This window comes from Triticum dicoccoides, chromosome 6B (genome assembly GCF_002162155.2).
Source record: "Triticum dicoccoides isolate Atlit2015 ecotype Zavitan chromosome 6B, WEW_v2.0, whole genome shotgun sequence".
NCBI lineage: Eukaryota > Viridiplantae > Streptophyta > Magnoliopsida > Poales > Poaceae > Triticum > Triticum dicoccoides.
Window position 1 is genome coordinate 163,209,254 of NC_041391.1, and position 5,900 is coordinate 163,215,153.

Below are 5,900 nucleotides of genomic sequence, written 5' to 3' on the forward strand. Positions count from 1 at the left end.
TTCCTTAGGGTATCCGATGAAGACGCATTATTCCGACTTGGGTTCGAGCTTTTCAGGTTGAAGTTTCTTGACATAAGCATCGCATCCCCAAACTTTTAGAAACGACAGCTTAGGTTTCTTCCCAAACCATAATTCATATGGTGTCGTCTCAACGGATTTAGACGGAGCCCTATTTAAAGTGAATGTAGCTGTCTCTAGAGTGTATCCCCAAAATGATAGCGGTAAATCGGTAAGAGACATCATAGATCGCACCATATCCAATAGAGTGCGATTACGACATTCGGACACACCGTTACGCTGCGGTGTTCCAGGCGGCGTGAGTTGTGAAACGATTCCACATTTCCTTAAGTGCGTACCAAAATTGTGACTTAAATATTCTCCTCCACGATCTGATCATAGGAACTTTATCTTTCGGTCACGTTGATTCTCTACCTCATTCTGAAATTCCTTGAACTTTTCAAAGGTCTCAGACTTGTGTTTCATTAAGTAGACATACCCATATCTACTCAAGTCATCAGTGAGAGTGAGAACATAACGATATCCTCCGTGAGCCTCAACGCTCATTAGACCGCACACATCGGTATGTATGATTTCCAATAAGTTGGTTGCTCGCTCCATTGTTCCGGAGAATGGAGTCTTGGTCATTTTGCCCATGAGGCATGGTTCGTATGTGTCAAATGATTCATAATCGAGAGACTCTAAAAGTCCATCAGCATGGAGGTTCTTCATATGCTTGACACCAATGTGACCAAGGCGGCAGTGCCACAAGTATGTGGGACTATCGTTATCAACTTTACATCTTTTGGTATTCACATTATGAATATGTGTAACATTACGTTCGAGATTCATTAAGAATAAACCATAGACCATCGGGGCATGACCATAAAACATATCTCTCATATAAATAGAACAACCATTATTCTCGGATTTAAATGAGTAGCCATCTCGTATCAAACGAGATCCAGATACAATGTTCATGCTCAATCTTGGCACTAAATAACAATTATTGAGGTTTAAAACTAATCCCGTGCGTAAATGTAGAGGCAGCGTGCTGACGGCGATCACGTCGACCTTGGAACCATTCCCGATGCGCATCGTCACCTCGTCCTTTGCCAGTCTCCGCTTATTCCGCAGCTCCTGCTGTGAGTTACAAATATGAGCAACGGCACCGGTATCAAATACCCAGGAGTTATTACGAGTACTGGTAAGGTACACATCAATTACATGTATATCACATATACCTTTAGTGTTGCCGGCCTTCTTGTCCGCTAAGCATTTGGGGCAGTTATGCTTCCAGTGACCCTTCCCTTTGCAATAAAAGCACTCAGTCTCAGGCTTGGGTCCATTCTTTGACTTCTTCCGACAACTGGCTTACTGGGCGCGGCAACATCCTTGCCGTCCTTCTTGAAGTTCTTCTTGCCCTTGCCCTTCTTGAACTTGGTGGTTTTATTGACCATCAACACTTGATGTTCTTTCTTGATTTCTACCTCTGCCGACTTCAGCATTGAAAATACTTCAGGAATAGTTTTCACCATCCCCTGCATATTATAGTTCATCACAAAGCTCTTGTAGCTCGTTGGGAGCGACTGAAGGATTCTGTCAATGACCGCCTCGTCCGGGAGGTTAATGTCCAGCTGGGACAGGCGGTTGTGCAACCCAGACATTTTGAGTATGTGCTCACTGACAGAACTATTTTCCTCCATCTTACAACTATAGAACTTGTCGGAGACTTCATATCTCTCGACCCGGGCATGAGCTTGGAAAACCATTTTCAGCTCCTCGAACATCTCATATGCTCTGTGTTGCTCAAAACGCTTTTGGAGCCCCGGTTCTAAGCTGTAAAGCATGCCGCACTGAACGAGGGAGTAATCATCAGCACGTAACTGCCAAGCGTTCATAACGTCTTGGTTCTCTGGGATGGGTGCTTCACCTAGCGGTCCTTCTAGGACATATGCTTTATTGGCAGCTATGAGGATGATCCTCAGGTTCCGGACCTAGTCTGTATAGTTGTTGCCATCATCTTTCAGCTTGGTTTTCTCTAGGAACGCGTTGAAGTTCATGTTGACATGAGCGTTGGCCATTTGATCTACAAGACATATTTGCAAAGGTTTTAGATTAAGTTCATGATAATTAAGTTCATCTAATCAAATTATTTAATGAACTTCCACTTAGATTAGACATCCCTCTGGTCATCTAAGTGTTACACGATCCGAGTCGACTAGGCCGTGTCCGATCATCACGTGAGACGGACTAGTCATCATCGGTGAACATCTCCATGTTGATCGTATCTTCCATACGACTCATGTTCGACCTTTCGGTATCTGTGTTCCGAGGCCATGTCTGTACATTCTAGGCTCGTCAAGTTAACCCTAAGTGTTTTGCATGTGTAAAACTGTCTTACACCCGTTGTATGTGAATGTAAGAATCTATCACACCCGGTCATCACGTGGTGCTTCGAAACGACGAACTTTAGCAACGGCGCACAGTTAGGGGAGAACACTTTCTTGAAATTGTTATAAGGGATCATCTTATTTACTACCGGCGTTCTAAGTAAACAAGATGCATAAACATAATAAATATCACATGCAATTATATAGTAGTGACATGATATGGCCAATATCATATAGCTCCTTTGATCTCCATCTTCGGGGCTCTATGATCATCTTCGTCACCGGCATGACACCATGATCTCCATCATCATGATCTCCATCATTGTGTCTCCATGAAGTTGCTCACCAACTATTACTTCTACTACTATGGCTAACGGTTTGGCAATAAAGTAAAGTAATTACATGGCGTTAAATCATTGACACGCAGGTCATACAATTATTAAGACAACTCCTATGGCTCCTGTCGGTTGTCATACTCATCGACATGCAAGTCATGATTCCTATTACAAGAACATGATCTCACACATCACAATATATCATTCATCTTTCATCACAACTTTTGGCCATATCACATCACAAGGCAATTGCTGCAAAAACAAGTTAGACGTCCTCTAATTGTTGTTGCATCTTTTACATGGCTGCAATAGGGTTCTAGCAAGAACGTTTTCTTACCTATGAAAAAGCCACAACGTGATTTGTCAACTTCTATTTACCCTTCATAAGGACCCTTTTCATCGAATCCGCTCCAACTAAAGTGGGAGAGACAAACACCCGCTAGCCACCTTATGCAACTAGTGCATGTGAGTCGGTGGAACCTGTCTCACGTAAGCGTACGTGTAAGGTCGGTCCGGGCCGCTTCATCCCACAATACCGTTGAAGCAAAATAAGACTAGTAGCGGCAAGAAAGTTGACAACATCTACGCCCACAACAGATTTGTGTTCTACTCGTGTAATAGAGAACTACGCATAGACCTAGCTCATGATGCCACTGTTGGGGAACGTTGCAGAAAATAAAATTTTTCCTACGGTTTCACCAAGATCCATCTATGAGTTCATCTAGCAACGAGTGATAGGAGTGCATCTACATACCTTTCTAGATCGCGAGCGGAAGCGTTCAAGAGAACGGGGTTGAGGGAGTCGTACTCGTCGTGATCCAAATCACCGATGACCAAGTGCCAAACGGACAGCACCTCGGCGTTCAACACACGTACGGAGCAGATGACGTCTCCTCCCTCCTGATCCAGCAAGGGGGAAGGAGAGGTTGATGAAGATCCAGCAGCACGACGGCGTGGTGGTGGATGCAGCAGAGTTCCGGCAGGGCTTCGCCAAGCGACTACGCGAGGAGGAGGTGTAGCAAGGGGAGAGGGAGGCGCCAAGACTTCAGGTGCGGCTGCCCTCCCTCCCCCCTCCTTTATATAGGGACCCCGGGGGGCGCCGGCCCTAGGAGATGGGATCTCCTAGGGGGGCAGCGGCCAAGGGGGGAGACTTGCCCCCGAAGGCAATTGGAGGCGCCCCCTCCCCTAGGGTTCCCAACCCTAGGCGTAAAGGGGGCCAGGGGGGCGCACCAGCCCACCAGGGGCTGGTTCCCCTCCCACTTCAGCCCATGGGGCCCTCCGGGATGGGTGGCCCCACCCGGAGGACCCCCGGGACCCTTCCGGTGGTCCCGGTACAATATCGGTGAACCCCAAAACTTTCCCGATGGCCGAAACTCGACTTCCCGTATATAATTCTTTACCTCCGGACCATTCAGGAACTCCTCGTGACGTCCGGGATCTCATCCGGGACTCCGAACAACTTTCAGTTTGCTGCATACTCATATTCATACAACCCTAGCGTCACCGAACCTTAAGTGTGTAGACCCTACGGGTTTGGGAGACATGTAGACATGACCGAGACGGCTCTCCGGTCAATAACCAACAGCGGGATCTGGATACCCATGTTGGCTCCCACATACTCCTCGATGATCTCATCGGATGAACCACGATGTCGAGGATTTAAGCAACCCCGTATACAATTCCCTTTGTCAATCGGTACGTTACTTGCCCGAGACTCGATCGTCGGTATCCCAATACCTCGTTCAGTCTCGTTACCGGCAAGTTACTTTACTCATACCGTAATGCATGATCCCATGACCAGACACTTGGTCACTTTGAGCTCATTATGATGATGCATTACCGAGTGGGCCCAGAGATACCTCTCTGTCATACGGAGTGACAAATTCCAGTCTTGATCCGTGTCAACCCAACAGACACTTTTGGAGATACCTGTAATGCACCTTTATAGTCACCCAGTTACGTTGTGACGTTTGGTACACCCAAAGCAATCCTATGGTATCCGGGAGTTACACGATCTCATGGTCTAAGGAAAAGATACTTGACATTGGAAAAGCTCTAGCAAACGAACTACACGATCTTGTGCTATGCTTAGGATTGGGTCTTGTCCATCACATCATTCTCCTAATGATGTGATCCCGTTATCAACGACATCCAATGTCCATAATCAGGAAACCATGACTATCTTTTGATCAACGAGCTAGTCAACTAGAGGCTTACTAGGGACATATTGTGGTCTATGTATTCACACGTGTATTACGATTTCCGGATAATACAATTATAGCATGAATAAAGACAATTATCATGAATAAGGAAATATAATAATAATCCTTTTATTATTGCCTCTAGGGCATATTTCCAACATACCTCAGCCGTCGTTAGCCCCGACCGGATCACCAGGACGGGACTAAGGAGTGAGGGGCTACGTGGCAAGTTAGGCTCCTGAGTCACAATGCTCAGGAGTCCCCCTCACTACAAAAAAAGACACATCCGTGACATTTTGGGCCGAACGAATTTTTTTTCTGTCATACATATGACACTTCTATGATGATAATTGTGACAAAACCTGGTATCATCATAGATGTGGTGGGCTCCTACTTCTATGACAAAAAATCATGACAGAAAATGGGATTTTTGTCCTGGGCGGGTCGGAGACGCAGCTGCATGACATTCTTTGGGCCATCCATGATGGAAAACACCATGGTAGAAGCGAGGGGGAGGAAAAAATCGGGGAGTTGCCGGTTACGGTGGGAGGTCAGGGGCTGAGCAATGCGCATTTCTCTCGTACACGTACGCGCGTGTGTGCAAGGCGTTGGCTCTAACTGAACCCGAGCAAGGCGTTGGGCTCTAACTGAACCCGAGCGATTGCACTGCAAGCTACGCGTTACTGAACCCAAGCGATCAATCGATGGCTGTTAACTGAACCCGATGGAGCGATTCCTTCGCTACTACTGCTAACTGAACCGGTCGATTGGATGAATAGTGAGCGTTGCGGGGGGGTGGATGAACAGTGAGCGGTGGTGTTGCCTCTGGATGAACAGGACCCCGTGGTGTGGAGGGCTAGATGAATAGTAGACGGTGGAGGGGTGGTCGTGGAGGGGTGGTTGAACATGACCCCGTGTTGTGGAGGGCTGCATGAAAGTAGACAGTGGAGGGGTGGCCATGGAGGGGTGGTTGA